Raw genomic sequence first — 18217 nt, 5'->3', positions numbered from 1 at the left:
CCATTGCTACTCTCTGCCTTCTATGGCCTAGCCAGTTCTGTATCCACCTTGCCAGCTCACCCCTGATCCCGTGTGACTTCACCTTTTGTACTAGTCTACCATGAGGGACCTTGTCAAAGGCCTTACTGAAGTCCATATAGACAACATCTACTGCCCTACCTGCATCAATCATCTTAGTGACCTCCTCGAAAAACTCTATCAAGTTAGTGAGACACGACCTCCCCTTCACAAAACCGTGCTGCCTCTCACTAATACGTCCATTTGCTTCCAAATGGGAGTAGATCCTGTCTCGAAGAATTCTCTCCAGTAATTTCCCTACCACTGAAGTAAGGCTCACCGGCCTGTAGTTCCCGGGATTATCCTTGCTACCCTTCTTAAACAGAGGAACAACATTGGCTATTCTCCAGTCCTCCGGGACATCCCCTGAAGACAGCGAGGATCCAAAGATTTCTGTCAAGGCCTCAGCAATTTCCTCTCCAGCCTCCTTCAGTATTCTGGGGTAGATCCCATCAGGCCCTGGGGACTTATCTACCTTAATATTTTTTAAGACACCCAACACCTCGTCTTTTTGGATCACAATGTGACCCAGGCTATCTACACCCCCTTCTCCAGACTCAACATCTACCAATTCTTTCTCTTTGGTGAATACTGATGCAAAGTATTCATTTAGTACCTCGCCCATTTCCTCTGGCTCCACACATAGATTCCCTTGCCTATCCTTCAGTGGGCCAACCCTTTCCCTGGCTACCCTCTTGCTTTTTATGTACGTGTAAAAAGCCTTGGGATTTTCCTTAACCCTATTTGCCAATGACTTTTTGTGACCCCTTCTAGCCCTCCTGACTCCTTGCTTAAGTTCCTTCCTACTTTCCTTATATTCCACGCAGGCTTCGTCTGTTCCCAGCCTTTTAGCCCTGACAAATCCTCCTTTTTCTTTTTGACGAGGCCTACAATATCCCTCATCATCCAAGGTTCCCGAAAATTGCCGTATTTATCTTTCTTCCTCACAGGAACATACCGGTCCTGTATTCCTTTCAACTGCCACTTGAAAGCCTCCCACATGTCAGATGTTGATTTGCCCTCAAACATCCGCCCCCAATCTATGTTCTTCAGTTCCCGCCTAATATTGTTATAATTAGCCTTCCCCCAATTTAGCACATTCATCCTCGGACCACTCTTATCCTTGTCCACCAGTACTTTAATACTTACTGAATTGTGGTCACTGTTACCGAAATGCTCCCCTACTGAAACATCTACCACCTGGCCGGGCTCATTCCCCAATACCAGGTCCAGTACCGCCCCTTCCCTAGTTGGACTGTCTACATATTGTTTTAAGAAGCCCTCCTGGATGCTCCTTACAAACTCCGCCCCGTCTAAGCCCCTGGCACTAAGTGAGTCCCAGTCAATATTGGGGAAGTTGAAGTCTCCCATCACCACAACCCTATTGTTTTTACTCTTTTCCAAAATCTGTCTACCTATCTGCTCCTGTATCTCCCGCTGGCTGTTGGGAGGCCTGTAGTATACCCCCAACATTGTGACTGCACCCTTCTTATTCCTGATCTCTACCCATATAGCCTCACTGCCCTCTGAGGTGTCCTCTCGCAGTACAGCTGTGATATTCTCCCGAACAAGTAGCGCAACTCCACCTCCCCTTTTACATCCCCCTCTATCCCGCCTGAAACATCTAAATCCTGGAACGTTTAGCTGCCAATCCTGCCCTTCCCTCAACCAGGTCTCTGTAATGGCAACAACATCATAGTTCCAAGTACTAATCCAAGCTCTAAGTTCATCTGCCTTACCCGTAATTCTCCTTGCATTAAAACATATGCACTTCAGGCCACCAGACCCGCTGTGTTCAGCAACTTCTCCCTGTCTGCTCTGCCTCAGAGCCACACTGTCCCTATTCCCTAGTTCTCCCTCAATGCTCTCACCTTCTGACCTATTGCTCCCGTGCCCACCCCCCGCCATACTAGTTTAAACCCTCCCGTGTGACACTAGCAAACCTCGCGGCCAGGATATTTATGCCTCTCCGGTTTAGATGCAACCCGTCCTTCTTATACAGGTCACACCTGCCCCGGAAGAGCTCCCAGTGGTCCAGATAATAGAAACCCTCCCTCCTACACCAGCTGTTTAGCCACGTGTTTATCTGCTCTATCTTCCTATTTCTAGCCTCACTGGCACGTGGCACAGGGAGTAAACCCGAGATTACAACCCTCGAGGTCCTGTCTTTTAACTTTCTGCCTAGCTCCCTGAACTCCTGCTGCAGGACCTCATGCCCCTTCCTGCCTATGTCGTTAGTACCAATATGTACAACGACCTCTGCCTGTTTGCCCTCCCCCTTCAGGATGCCCTCTACCCGTTCGGAGACATCCTGGACCCTGGCACCAGGGAGGCAACATACCATCCTGGAGTCTCTTTCACATCCACAGAAGCGCCTATCTGTGCCCCTGACTATAGAGTCCCCTATTACTATTACTCTTCTGCGCTTGACCCTCCCTTCTGAACATCAGAGCCAGCCGTGGTGCCACTGCTCTGGCTGCTGCTGTTTTCCCCTGATAGGCTATCCCCCCCGACAGTTTCCATAGGGGTATATCTGTTCGAGAGGGGGACAACCACAGGGGATTCCTGCACTGACTGCCTGCCCTTTCTGGTGGTCACCCATTTCTCTGCCTGCACCTTGGGTGTGACCACATTTACATAACTGCGATCTATGACGCTTTCCGCCACCTGCATGCTCCTAAGTGCATCCAATTGCTGCTCCAACCGAACCATGCGGTCTGTGAGGAGCTCCAGTTGGGTGTACTTTCTGCAGATGAAGCCATCCGGGACGCTGGAAGCCTCCCGGACCTGCCACATCTCACAGTCAGAGCACAGCACCCCTCTAACTGACATTGCATCAATTAATTAAAATTAAAATTTGTCTTTTTAAAAAATATATATATTTTTAAAAATTTCAAAGTTACTGTCAACTATCTGTTTCCTAGCACTAGATTTCTAATAGAAATGCGATAGCTAACTATAGTACTCTCCGATCTCTGGCTTAGATATCCCTCTAAATTATAATTAAGTTATTATGTTTAATTAGTTACCAAATACTCAAATTTTTTAAAAATTTAGTGTAGAATCCCAACCAGCCACTCTGGCCACAGCTTTTCTGTGATGTCACTTCAGTTTCCCCCCGACACACACAATTTGAAAAAAGGTATAAAAGTAAAAATAAGTAAAAATCACTTACTTACCTTCTGAGTGTCTTAGATGTTCTCAGGTTCTCTCGCTGACATAGACTGCTCCTCCACCTCCGAACCTTGACCTGCACAATGCTAATAATATAATAATAATATAATATGGCACTTACCTCACACCAATGGGTCTTATTATTAGGTTAGAGGAGGAGGGCGGGTGGGAGACACTACACGTGTAGTGTCTCGGGTTTCCTTTCCACCAGAATTTATCTCCCTTTTTCCGCCATTAGAAAGCCTCAATTGCGGGACTTTCGGTGGCGGTCATGGAGTGAGAGGTCGCCCATTTGGCAGCTCCTGCTCATGGTAATTGTTTTGTGGCCTTTACTCTGGTTTGTCACAGAAACTTTGTAAGAAAAAGGTGCAGAGGTGAGAGCAGAAGGGAGTGACCCCTCGTTTCTGGAGCTGCGGTCCAGAAGTGCCCGAAAAAAAGTGAACCAGTTGGCTGAGGCGAGCGAGAAGCAGACAGCGCGCGCGGAGATGGCGGAGGTGCCTGCTGGCTCAGTGGCAGATGGACCAGTTGGTGGGCTTCCTGAAAGAAGTTCACCCAACAGCGGAAAGAAAGTTTGGAGGACCTGGCCCGGGCGGTGGACTTGATCAAGGAGGTGGTTGAACATGTGGAGAAGAGACTGGCAGCCAAGGAACAGACGATCCAGAGGTTGGAGGAGCTGGCGGGGGAGCATGAGGACCAGTCCACTTCAATGGCAGCGGAGATGAGCTGATGCATGACCAGCAGAAGTGACTGATGGAGAAAGTGGGGGACCTGGAGAACCGTTCTCGGAGGCAGAACATACGGATCGTGGGTCTGTCAGAGGGAATCGAAGGATCGGATGCAGGTGCGTACGTTGGGAAGATGCTGGAGAAGCTGCTTGGGGAAGGTGGGTTTGACCAGCAGTTGGAGGTAGACCTGGCCCACAGGGCACTGATGCGCAAGCCCCAGAGAGGTGAGCCGCGAAGGGCAATGGTGGCACGACTGCATCAGTTCCTGGACAAGGAACATATCATGAGATGGGCCAGGCAGACAAGGCGATGCACTTTGAGGATGTTGAGATTCGGGTGTACCAGGACCTGGGAGCAGAGCTCGCGAAGAGGAGGGTGAGCTTTAATAAGGTAAAGTCGGCCCTGTACAAGAAAGGCATAAATTTAGGACTACTGTACCCGACTCGCCTATGGGTGACCTATGGGGGCCGGGAGTTGTACTTTGGATCGGCGGAGGAGGCAGCGGACTTTATGAAGCGAATTGACTGGATGGGGAAGGAGGACCTTGAACTTCGATGTGGAGAACGGAACTATGCTGTGAACAACTTGGGGTTTCTGTTGTTTGTGTTTCTTTGTTTTTCCGTTTTTTCGGTTCTGGTTGGGGGTAGGTCAGTTTGCAGTGATTTGTTAAGGGAGGAGGGGTGGGTCTTTGTGTTCGGACCTTGGGAGGGATTGTTTGTTTGTTTTTACTTCTTGCCTTTGTTTTGACTGTTTGCACTAAGAGCGGGGGGAGGGGAATCAGTGGGGGGTAGAATGCTAGGCGCCATGGGCGGGGGCTGCCAGGCTAGCTGAGCGGGCTAGTTCACGGAAGCAGAGTGGGGGTGAGCTGAAGATCGATGTGGGGATGGGAGGGGGAGTGGGAGTGGGGGCTTGGGCTGATGGGGAGGGGAATTTCAAAGTGGAAGAGGAGGAGGAATGATGACGGTAGTTGCCCAAGGGCGGGCCAGGGGAGGTGTGGGACATGGGGCGAAACTTTGCCTGGGAGAGGTTGTGGTTGATCGGCAGGGAAGGGGGCAGGTTGCCCCTCGACGAGGCTGGTCACATGGAATGTTCGGGGATTGAATGGGCCAGTCAAAAGGGCCCGTGTGTTTACGCACTTGAGGCAACTGAAGGCGGACTTGGCCATATTGCAGGAGACACATCTGAAGGTGGGGGATCAGATTAGGTGAAGGAAAGGATGGGTTGGTGTTCCATTCGGGGTTAGACTTTAAAACAAGGGAGGTGGCGATTTTGGTTAACAAGCGGATGGCATTCAAGGTGGGGAATATAGAAACGGACCCGGGGGGATAGACATGTTATAGTTAGTGAGAAGCTGGAGGGAATGGCTGCGGTATTGGTAAATATGCATGCACCAAATTGGGATGACGTTGAGTTTGTTAGAAGGTTACTGGGGAAGATTCCGGACCTAGATTCACATCGACTGATTATGGGGGGAGATTTCAATACAGTCCTGGCTCCAAGGCTGGACCGGTTGAGTTCTAGGTCTGGAAAGGTGTCAGTATTGGCAAGGGAGCTTCGGGGGTTCGTGGAGCGCATGAGAGGTGGGGGTCGATCCGTGGAGATTTGGGAGGCCGAGGTGTAAGGGGTTTTCATTCTACTCCCATGGGCATAAGGTGTTTACCCGGATTGACTTCTTTGTGATGGGCAAAACGCTGCTGGCTGAGGTGGGAGATGCTGAATATTCAGCAATAGTGGTGTCAGACCACACCCCGCACTGGGTAGACTCGCAAGTTAGCAAAGGAAAGGCCCAGCGCCCGCAATGGAGGTTGGATGTGGGGCTGTTAGCGGAGGAAGAGGCGTGTGAGCTGGTGAGGGAGGCCATTCGGGGATATATAAAGATCAATCGCACGGGTGAAGTTTCAGCTGGGGTAGTTTCTAGTAAATTGTATAAATCGGAACCCCCAGCCGGGGAGGAGGGTATGAAGCGATTTCTGGGCGGGCTAGAGTTTACGAAGATTGATGAGATGTTGGTGGAGGTTTTGGGAATCCCAATTGGGCTTGGGGAGGTTATAGATAGGTTGGGGGCGATGCAGTCAGGCAAAACCCCGGGACCAGACGGATACCCAGTTGAGTTTTATAAAATGTTTTCCGGACTTTAGGGCCGCTCCTGGTAAAGGCTTTCAATGAGTCGAAGGAGCTGGGAGTGCTCCCCCCAACGTTATCTCAGGCATCGATGTCCCTTATTTTGAAGCAGGATAAGGTTCCGGAGTGTTACGGTTCATATAAGCCAATCTCCCTGCTAAATGTGGATGTGAAATTGCTGGCAAAGATCTTGGCCACAAGTATAAGGATTGTGTTCCGGGGGTAATAGGGGAGGGCCAGACGGGATTTGTTAAGGGACGGCACCTGACGTCTAACATTAGGCGGCTCCTAAATGTAATAATGATGCCTGCGGAGGGGCGCGAAGTCGAGGTGGTGGTGACCATGGACACTGAAAAGGACTTTGATCGGGTGGAGTGGAAGTATTTGTCGGAACTCCTGGAAAGGTTTGGGTTCAGGCAAGGATTTGTGGATTGGGTTTGATTGCTATATCAGGCACCAGTGGCGAATTTAAGGACAAACCGGGTTCGATCAGAATATTTTAGTCTGTGTCGGGGGACGAGACAGGAGTGTCCACTCTCCCCACTACTGTTTGCCCTGGCCATAGAGCCTTTAGCAATGGTGCCGAGAGCATCGAACCTTTGGCAGGGGATAGTGAGAGGGGGTGGAACATAGGGTCTCGCCGTATGCGGACGATTTGCTCCAAAAATAACAGACACGTTGGGGGGAATTGCAGGAATTATGGGTTACTGGAGGAATTTGGCCGGTTCTCAGGTTCCAAACAGAATATGGGCACGAGTGAGGTATTTGTAATCCAGGCAAGGGGGCAGGAGAGGAGGCTGAGGGAGCTGCCATTCAAAGTGGTGGGAGGGAGTTTTAGGTACCTGGGGATTCAAGTGCCAAGGGACTGGGGTCAGCTTCATAAACTAAATTTGGGCAGGGTGGTGGAGCAGATGAAAGGGGACTTCCGTAGGTGGGACGTGCCCCCTCTGTCATTGGTGGGGAGGGTACAGACTGTGAAAATGACAGTCCTCCCTAGATTGCTGTTCGTGTTTCAGTGTCTTCCAATCTTCATCCCCAAGGCATTTTTTAGGCAGATGAATGTGACGATCACAGGTTTTATATGGACTGGGAAAGCCCCGAGGGTGACAAAGGTCCTTCTTGAGCGGTGGCGCGGGGTGGGGGCTCGGCCCTTCAGAACTTTATGAATTATTACTGGGCGGCTAATATATCGATGGTTAGGAAATGGGTACTGGGGGAGGGGCGGTGTGGGAACGAGTGGTGGCGGTATTTTGCAAGAGCACAAGTCTGAAGGCTTTGTTAATGGCACCTCTGCCGTTCCCGCCAGCTCGGTATTCCACAAGTCCAGTGAAAGTGGCATCCCTGAGAGTGCAACGGAGGCAGCTCATGAGACTGGAGGGCATGTCGGTGTGGTCTCCGAGCTGTGATAATCACCGCTCCGGGGGTATGGAAAGGGGCTTCTGGAGGTGGCAGCAGGCAGGGATTGAGAGATTTGGGGATTTCTTCATTGAGGAGGGTTTCCCGAGCCTGGAGGAACTAGAAGAAGAGTTTGAGTTGCCAGGTCGGAACGGGTTCCGGTACTTGCAGGTATGAGATTTAGTTCGGAGGCATGTCCCGAGCTTCCCTTGCCTCCCACTAAGGATAAGGTGATGTCTAAAATGGGGGTAGGAGAGTGTAGCGTCTCGGAGGTATATAAGGAACTGATGAAGTGGAAAGGGGTCCCAATTAGGGAGGTGAAGAGGAAGTGGGAGGAAGAGCTGGGAAGAAAGTTGGAAGTCGGGCTATGGGAGAAGTCCCTGAGGAGAGTCAATGCTTCCTCATCGTGTGCCAGGCTTAGCCTGATCCAGTTCAAGGGTGTCCACAGGGCTCATATGACGGTGGCTCGGATGAGTAGGTTTTTTGAGGAGGTGGACGAGGTGGAGGACAGGCATGGGCAGTGTGGGGGAAGTCCTGCGAATCATGTACGTATGTTTTGGGCGTGTCCAAGGCTGAGGGGATTTTGGCAGGGATTTTCAGATGTCATGTCAGAGGTCCTGGAAGGGAGGGTGACTCCGAGTCCAGAGGTGGCAATATTTGGAGTGTTGGAAGATCTGGGAGCCCATGAGGGAAGAGAGGCTGATGTTTTGGCCTTTGCCTCCCTGGTAGCCCAGAGACGGATTTTGTTGGGATGGAGGGACTCGGAGTCTCCAAAGTTGGGGGGGGGGTTGGGTCAGTGACATGGCAGGGTTTCTTCGGCTAGGGAAAATTAAGTTCGCCTTAAGGGGCTTACTACAGGGGTTCGCTCGGGATTGCAGCCGTTCATCGACTTCTTCAAGGAGAATTGACCATCTGCAAGGGAGGGGGGAGGGGAGACATGGAAGTGACGAATAAGGGCAGGGTATCTAATGTATGGATAGTCAGGGTTTAGGGCTGGGGAGAGCTGGGTATGTTATTGTGGTGTTTTTGCATGTGTTGTTTAAAATGTTAAAATTATAAATGCCTCAATAAAACATTTTCTAAAAGAGAAAGAAAACCCTAATTCAAACCTCCCACATTGGATTGGAGCCTCTCACAATCAGATTCTCTGTCCAATTTAATTGATGGGGTACAACTCACTTGTAATAAATCACCGATTGTGAATTGTCTACTAAATCATTTGGTTCACATTAGACTTAACCATCAGGCAAGACTAAACACTTCAACCAGTAAATTCAAAAGATTTATTGAGGATGGTACCAAGATAAAAAAGATAGAACGCAAAGGTTCAGTTCACAGTAAAGGGGTTTGTGTGGTGTTTGTACGTTCTCCCTGTGTCTCTGTGGTTTTTATCTGGCTGTTCCGGTTTCCTCCCACAGTCCAAGATGTAGGTGGATTGGCCATGATAAATTGCCCTTAGTGTCCAGGGATGTACATGTTAGGTGGATTGGCCATGCTAAAGTATCCCTTCATGCTCTAAAGGTTAGGTGGGGTTATTGGGTTATGGGGATAAGGTGCCTGGATAGAGGGCTCTTTCAGAGTGTTGGTGCAGACATTATGGGGCGATTGGCCTCCTTCTGTACTGTAGAGATTCTATGAAACAAGCTGCAATTAACAACTAAAGAGACTTCTCGCATCTCCCTCAGGTGATCAGACCGAAAGCATGGAGTGATGAGAACCCTTTGGTCTCTCAGTGTGTGGTTAAACTGCTAATAAATGGCTTCCCAAAACCTTAACTTTTATACCCTCAGCTCACGTTTTCTTTTCTTGTATTAGCCTAACCTGCTGATGACTCAATATTCCTTAAAGTAGTTGATGAATCGGTTCCACCTCGAACTGAACCTCTCCTCTTCCAACCTGGTGGTGAACTTGATTTTCTGTAAGTGCAGAAACTCTGCCAAATCGCTCATCCAGTACCCCTGCCCTCGGCAGTTCCGAATCCCAACAGCACAACAAAATCCGTCTCTGGGATATCAGGGAGGCAAAGGCCAATACATCGGCCTCTCTCTCTACCTGCACTCCCGGATCCTCTGACACTCCAAACATTGCCAACTCTGGTCTCAGAGCTAATGTTATCCCCAAAATCTTTGACATTATATCTGAAAAATCCACCCAACACCCCCTCAACCTTCGACATGCCCAAAACATATGGACATGGTTCGCCAATCTCCCCTCACACCACCCTCACCCCCACACCACCCTCACCCCCACATCACCCTCACACCACCCCCGCATCTACACCACGCCCTCACCCCAGCTCCACAACCCCCACATCCCCCATTTTCCGCAGTCTAATCATGCATGGAATGATGGAACTTCTTAATGCCGAAAATCACAGCCAAACCCTCCTTCTCTATCTGCAAGTAACAGCACTGGTTTTGGCCAGGGTCTTTGAAGTGAATGCAATGGGGCAGTTACTCAAACAATCCCCGATGGGTATTAATGGTTGTAAACTTTCTGCTCTCTGGGTCGAGCTCCCCCTATAAGTAAGCAAGGCTCATGACCAGCTTTGTGAAGGACCATCCTCCAGTCACTCTAGCATATACATCCTTGACCCAGATACCTGTCTAGACATGAAGCACTGTTGACTTGAGCTTGAAATCACCTCAAAGCGGAATGGTTTTTTCAGGTTTCATCACCGGTACCACAAGCGCGGCTCATTCCGCGAACTGAACAGGACATATAACCCCCAGATCCTGCAGGCGTCGCAGTTCCGCGTCAACGTTCAGGAGCAGTCTGGGTCACTGTCCATGTGGAGTTTGCACATTCTCCCCGTGTTTGCATGGGTTTCGCCCCACAACCCAAAGACGTGCAGGGTAGGTGGATTGGCCACACTGAATTGCCCCTTAATTGGAAAAAATGAATTGGGTACTCTAAATTTATTTTAAAAAACTTTCAGGAGCAGCGCCTAAGGAATGGGCCTCACGCTGAATTATCAGCAATGAGCAACAGGATCCACCTAGATATGGGGTCTGGGATGTGAAAGCTGATAGTGTCATTGGTGAAGCTTCTACTCTGACAAGGACGGTGTGCCACAAAGTGTTCCAATGGCCACGGTGCCTGTGTCCATTCTTTGGGGTGAGCTCTGCTATTCCACTGCTTTGTGTGCTGTGGGGTTACACTTCTGAGGAGTGCCAGCATCTGGTGGGTTGGCGATTGAGCATGGGCACGCCCATCCTGTTGATGATACTGCTGCGGTATGAGGGTTTCCTGAGGGGTGGGCTGCATGGGTTTTCACATGACCAGCAGCTCTCTGAGCATATACAGGATACACTGAGCAGTCAGCAGTCTGAACAGGCAGGAGACTGTAAGTTGCAGCAAAGGGGTGGGTTTAAATGAATTAACACAGCAATGGGGGAGTCCACGCACTTGGCACCAAGTTGTTCCCCGTTACTCCCGAAGAGCCAGGCAGACAACTCCCAGCAAGCCGAAAGGATTTGAAAACTTTCTCACCTTTCTCACCTTCTTGCTTCCCTTCAACAGCATGGCACCCTGGCCTCGCTTGTAAATACTTGCTCATAAATTCACATCTGCCTGAGAGGAGTAGAGCGTGGCGGAGGGGTGGAGCATCTGGTGATCAGCCTGTTAATCGTCGTCAAATCAATGCAAAACTGGAGCCCAACCATCTCCAGCTGCTTTGTCAATGACTTCCTTTGCACCATAAGATCAGATGTGAGGGCCGGGATTCACCGAGTCTCCGCGCCGAAATGGCGCTTGGCGCCGGGGCGGAGAATGGGGCCTCAGACCTGTGATCGGGACCGATGCCAGGACACGATTCTCTGGCAACCGGAGAATCGGTGACAGTCGCACGCGCGCGGTCGACGCGGCGCCGGTTGGGGGCCATTGAAAGAGGCCTCTGCAGCGATTCTCTGCGGTCGACAGGCCAAGTTCCCGCCGGCGTGGTTCAGGTATGGTTCCACCTGGTGGGTGCCTGGCATCACGGCTGCGATGGTTGTCCTGGTGGAGGGCGGGGGGATCAGTCTCCGGGGGGGGGCCTCCACGACACCCAGCCCCGCGATCGGGGGCTACTGATCGGCGGGCGTACGTGATCTGGGGGGGCCTTCCTTCTTCCGCACTGGCCCGCTGTGTGGCTCTGCCATGTTGCGTGGTGCCAGCGCAGAAGCGGCCACCGCACACATGCATGGACCCTCGGCCGACCGCTGCATGCACACTTGGACCCGCGCAAACAGTGCAGGGCCGCGTGCGGCAGCTGGAGCAGCGTGGAGCACTCCGGTGCTGTGCTGGCCTCCTGTGGGCTACAGAATCGCTTGGCTAAGAGGCCCGTTGACACTTAGCCGCGGTTTTAGAGAATCCCGGCCGTGATGTTTGCGGATGACTGCACAATATTCAGCACCATTCACGACTCCTCAGTTAATGAAGCAGTCCGTGTCCAAATGCAACAAGACCTGGAGAATATCCAGGCTTGGGCTAACAAGTTACAAGTTACATTTGCGCCACACAAGTGCCAGGCAATGACCATTTCCTACAAGAGAGGATCTAATCACTGACCCTTGACATTCAATTACATTACAGTCACTGAATCCCCCACAACCAACATCCTGGAGGTAACCATTGATCAGAAACTGAACTGGACTATCAATATTAATACTGTGGCTATCAGGACAGGTCAAAGGCTAAGAACCCTACTCCGAGTACCCCACCTTTTGAACCCCCAAGCCTGTCCACCATCAACAAGGCGCAGGTCAGGAGTGCAATGGAATACTCTCCTCTTCTCTGGATGAGTGCAGCTCCAGCAACACTCAAGAAGCTCGACACCATCCAGGACAAAGCAGCCCACTTGATTGCTCTCCCTTCCACAAACATTAAAACCCTCCACCACTGATGAACAGTAGCAGACGTGTGTACCATCTACAAGATGCACTGCAGCAACTCACCAAGCTTCCTTAGACAACACCTTCCAAACCCATGACCACTACCATCTAGAAGGACAAGAGCAGCAGATACCTGGGAACCCCACCACCTGGAGGTTCCCCTCCAAGCCACTCGCCACCCTGACTTGGAAATATATCGCCATTCCTTCACTGTCGCTGGGGCAACATCAGGGAACTCCTTCCCTAGCAGCATAGTGAGTGTACCTACACCTCAAGGACTGCAGCGGTTCAAGAAGGCAACTCACCACCACCTTCTGAAGGGCAACTAGGGATGGGCAATAAATGGTAGCCTATCCAGCGACCCCCACATCCCGTAAATTAATAAAAAATATATTCAATGACTTGGCCTCCAGAGCAGTGTGTGATAGAGAATTCCACAGGTTGACCACCCTCTGGGTTTCTCCTCACCTCAGCCCTACCCCGTAGCCTGAGGCTGTGACTGTATTCAAGACACTGCCCCCCCCCCCCCCCCCACCCCAGCCCTTCCTCATCCAGAGGGAACAACATCCCTACATCCGGTCTGTCCAGCCCTGTCAGAATTCTATACATTCCAATGAGATTCCCTCTCGTCACTCTAAACTCCAGTGAATACAGGCCCAGTTGACCCAATCTTTCCCCATGAGACAATCTTGCCAGCCCAGGGTAAGAAGTTTGTGTTTAATTCTTATTCATGAACGCAGAAGGGTTTAAGTGCCCATCTTGGGTAAATCATGAGTTAGTTAGATGCTAACCATTGGATTGTAACTGCCGCTATTTACGCTAAACCTTATTGATTTGTTTTTCACAGTTGAATCAAGTCCACAGTGGCCTCCGCTGGGTAGTGACGTCACCCTCAGTTGTACCATCTCCAGACTCTCGGACACAGTCAGTCTTCACTGGAAACAGAGAGACTCATCTCAGCTGAACAGGCGTAAAACTGATCAGATCCGAATCAACAACACCGTCTATCTGACAGTCAAACATGTTCCTGGAGAGGATGCGAGGTTGTATGTGTGTGAAGTGAAGGAAAATGGATTCATTACTCTGACAGTGAAAGTTGATTTTTCCATTTCCCAATGTAAGTGCAGTTTCCTCGCAGTGGATATAAGTGAGTTACTCGTATAAAACTGTTACATATAAGGTAGGATCCTACTCGTCAATCATCAACACTTCATGGTGACAGTCACCATTTGGTGATCTGGTTCACAAAACAACATTAATCAAAACACTAGCCTTAATGCCACCTCTAACCGGATTCTGCTGCTATTTGAACAGATTCCAGCTGCTGCACACTCTCAGCTTCCTGAAGTATTGAACTGGGAGCTCGACTAAGGGAAGAGGAATGGGGAGGGAATCTTTGACCATGAACAGGAGAGGGAAGGATAGAAAAGATGGGAACGTGGAGGAAAGATGGTGGAAAGAGAGAAATGACGGAGGCTGGAAGTAGGGCTTTGGGAGAGGAAGAGAGGTAAAGCTGAGAGTGACACTTTGGACTAGAAGATCAGAGTTTGTATTTATGTGAAGTGTAGAATAAATCCAGGTAACTGAGTGGGGAACCAGTGTCCAGCTGTAAACAGAGAGCTTGTGATTGAGGAACAAGAACAGAGTCAGCAAGGTGTTTCCTTGTCCCTTATTGTGAAAAACACATTCTGTCAATACTTTCCATTTAGCACTCATCAGGGAAATTCTTGAGAATAGTCATCGTAAAGGGAAAAACAATTTAGACTGCATGAGGAGAGAGTACTGATTGGTTGGTAAGTGCATTCTGATTGCTGCATTCTCCGTGACAACTGCTCTCCAATTTGACATTCATGTAACTTGTCCTGATGGGTACAAGATGAAAAGTTTTGATAGCAACAACTGTTTTTCAGCAATGCTCAGGTTCAATATGACCAAATGACTATTAGAAACCTGAATTGCAGCAAGTGATGAGATCATATGAAAAAATCAGCAAAGTCTTTCAGTGAAACCCTGGGAGCTGAATGTCCCGTGTCGGGACCTGCCTTGGCGGGTTGGAAAATCCCGGTAAACATCAGCATTAGTGAGAAATTTCAAAGATGTGACTGAGGGTTTGTGAAAAGAGTTTCAGTCTGTGTGAATACATGTGAAGAGATAGAGGGGTTTAGGGAGGGAGTTCGAGAGGTTCCAGCTGGGGAAACAGAAGGTTTGAAAGGAGATCATCCTGCAGGAAGTTGTCGAGGTAAATCGGGGTGAGGCTGTGGACTGATTTATTGATGATGATGATGAGGATTTGAGATATGATTTATTGAGGGACAGGGAGCCAGCGTCTCAGTGAGGATGGACCCGGAGGATTTAGTGTGGAATAGGTTGTGGACGGGTAACATGTGCAAAGTCATCTTTGTGAGATGTAAATGGTGCAGCTCATTTATTATTACCCATTCATGATTTCTCCCTGGATAATAAGAAAAGGATTACCAACATTCCAATTTTGTCAGCTGGCGAGTGCATTACTGGAGCAAATAAAATGACTTTGGGTTAGTCTGGCTGAGAAAATTGGAAAGTTATGGTAGAAATAGAGAAAAAGAAAGAAAGGTCAAGCAGGAATTGTACAGATATAAATTGCACAAATGAATAAATTTGAGGAACCTCACTGGTGAACAGTCGCAACACAGAATGAGATCCCCTTATGATCTAATTGGGTTATTTGTATATATCTCACATGTATTGCATAGTTCTTTTAAAAAAGGATCCAAAAGCCTTTGGTTAGACAATGAGCAGGGTTCACCGTTTGGGAAACGAAGGGCTCGATTCAACTAAATGGGAACAAAGTCCCATAGCGATTGCGTTTAGCCGCGTGTTTCCCGGCGCCCGCAGTGCGGAGAAACACATGGCTATACAATGCGACTTGTGTTGTATAAGCGGCCTCAGTGGTAGATGCGCAGCAGTGGCTGCACATAGCCCCGTTTTGTACACTGAGGCGCACCGCCCGCCGGAACTCCCCAATGTAGCGAGAGATCGGGACGCCACTTTTAAGTAGCAACCCGGTCGCTGAGGCTCCCGAACCGACCCCGAACCACCCCCCGCCCGAGCGCACTATGGAAGGGTCCCCAGCCCCCTTCCCCGCACCCTCCCAACTGCCACGCAGGGTACCCCGGCCTAATTGCGCGTGCACAAAAATGCCAGCTTGGCACCTTGGAAGTGCCAACGTGGCATCCTGACATTTTCTGTGCCAGGTTGGCATTGCCCAGGTGTGAGGCTGGCACTGCCATGGTGCCCACATGGCAGCAGCAGTGTCAGGGCACCACCCGGCCCAAAGGGCATGCAACTGAGAGCCATCGATCTCCTGGGAGACGCCCACGAGTACCGGTCCCCATTTGTGGAGACCAGTGATGAACAGCATCACCTGAGGTCTCAGAGGCCAAGGGATTTAACCTCAAAGCTTCAAGTAATAATAATAATAATCTTTATTAATGTCACAAGTAGGATTACATTAACACTGCAATGAAGTTACTGTGAAAAGCCCCGAGTTGCCACACTCCGGTGCCTGTTCGGGTACATGGAGGGAGAATTCATTATGTCGGAATTACCGAACAGCACATCTTGTGGGACTTGTGGGAGGAAACCGGGGCAATCGGAGGAAACCCACGCAGACAAGGGAAGAATGTGCAGGCTCCACACAGACAGTGACCCAAGCCGTGAACCGAACCTGGGACTCAGGCGCTCTGAAGCAACAGTGCTAACACTGTACGGATACCCCCGGGACCCTATGAGTAGGGAAAGCCCCCCAGGGACCCCACGAATATTGAGACTCCCCCAACAGGGACTCCATGAATAGGGAGACCCCACCCCGGGTCCCCATGAATAGAGACACCCCACCCCCAGGGACCTCATGAATAGGGAGACTCTCCAGGGATCCCCTAACTAGAGGGTCTCCCATAGAGACCCCCTGATGAAAGGGCCCCCCACAGGGTCCTCCAAATCAGAGGGACCTCTCCACAGTGCCCCCCTCCAAAAAAGAGACCCCTATCTGGAAGCGAGAGAGCAGTCCAGATAGGGGCAGTGTAAAACATTAAAGCTGTAAATCTTACCTGGAGGCTCCACATGCCCATTCCTCAAAGGAGTACAACTGTGACCTGTGTTTCAACCCCGCAGATCCATTAGCTGCAAGCCATTTACAACGTTCTAACACTGAACTGCGATTGACAGATTCCACAAACCAGCTGCAGCCTTGATTCATTCATTTCCCTTCATGGATTAGTGACTCACAGTGAAACCCCAATATTTACAAACATTGGCAACATCAAAGAGGCGTAAGAGAAGTGCAATTACATGTTTGATATGAGGTGCCTGGGGGCGGGGGTTCTCCCAGTGGCATTAAAAGTAAACGGTTCATTCTTGGGCTTGAGCGGGGACCTGTGCAGCATCTCACAAGCTACAACCCACAAATGCGTTTGTGAAACCATGGATGCCCTCTTTGCCCAGGCAGCCGACGACATAAACTCTGACCTGGACCAAGCCCAAAAAGGTGCCCAAGCAGCAGGATTCTCCGCCATCACCGGTGTGCCCCAGGTCCAGGGGGTAATATATGGCACGCATGTCACCTTGTGTCCGGGAGTGCCTTTCATCAATAGAAAGGGGTTGCACTCCCTGAATCCACAACTCGTGTGTGACCACTTGCTCTGCATCATGCACGTGGGTGCACGCTTTCCAGGGAGTATGGATGACAGCTACATCCTGGGACAGTCGGAGATTGCCGCCATCTTCGAGGACCACCCAGGATGACAGGTTGGCGGTTGGCTCCGGATGGGCAGGTACCATCAAATGGAGGTCCTGCGAGAGAACGGACATGTGGTCAGTGAGAGGAAATGATCATTTCACCTGACATGAACAACTTACGTGACACAGGTCATCTGGGTGGGGGCCAATGGATCCTCATCTCTGCGGTGCAGGCCGACCTCAATGTCAGTGTCCGCTCTGCCCTCAGTCACCCCTCTGACATCCAGGGTCTGTCCCTCATAGGAGCTGTGGACTCTGATATCCGTCACCCTGCTGCATATTATGCTCCAGCTTCTCCAGCGGGAACACAGTGAGGGCATTGTGAGCCGCAAGCTTCATGCATCGAGGAGCGGCGGGGGCAGCTATAGCAGGGGACAGGCTTGGGACCACTGCTGGGCATGGGTGGGTCGTGCTGGTGGGTGCCAGCTGGAGCTTCTCCCGTTAGATCGCGCCCAGTGTCTTTATTTGACCACCTTTGATGGGGTCCATGATTGGGGCAGATGGACTTTGTTCCACATCCCAGTGTTTAAACAATGATCAGTCTGGGTGAATAGCCAGTGTATCCAGCACCCAGACAATTTCCCTGCCTCATTGCTGCCTCCCAGTGAATAATGGCAAAAGGGATGTTTGTCTCCGTGGAAATTCGGAAGATCTGTATCTCAGCAATTATAAAAATCTAACATCTTCTCTTGTCTCTGTTACAGATTTACACAATATTAAATACACACTTTATCGGTCAAGCACAAATCACAGTGAACTCGACCTGATTTGTGGAGTTATTTCTGAATATAATAAAACTAAATGGACCTGGTCGTCGCGTTATTTTCAGAACCAAGAGAAAGAAATAGCTTCTACTTACAAATCTCAGCCCATCAATGTAAAGAGGGCTGACTTTGGGGATCGACTGGTCCCCACAGAGACAAATGCTAATGGCACGAACTTCAGAGTGAGGATTGTCCCTGTCCTGTTTGAAGATGCTGGAGTTTACACATGTTCTCTGGGAACATCTAAAATGGTGACAATCACACTGATCACAGTTAAAGGTAGGTGACAGAATGTTGCTGTTGTTTTTAATGATCAAGTCGTTGTTTAAAATCT

Source organism: Scyliorhinus torazame, chromosome 7, assembly GCF_047496885.1.
Source record: "Scyliorhinus torazame isolate Kashiwa2021f chromosome 7, sScyTor2.1, whole genome shotgun sequence".
Classification (NCBI taxonomy): Eukaryota; Metazoa; Chordata; class Chondrichthyes; order Carcharhiniformes; family Scyliorhinidae; genus Scyliorhinus; species Scyliorhinus torazame.
The sequence above is the reverse complement of the archived record's forward strand: the minus strand, read 5'-3'. Positions refer to the sequence as shown.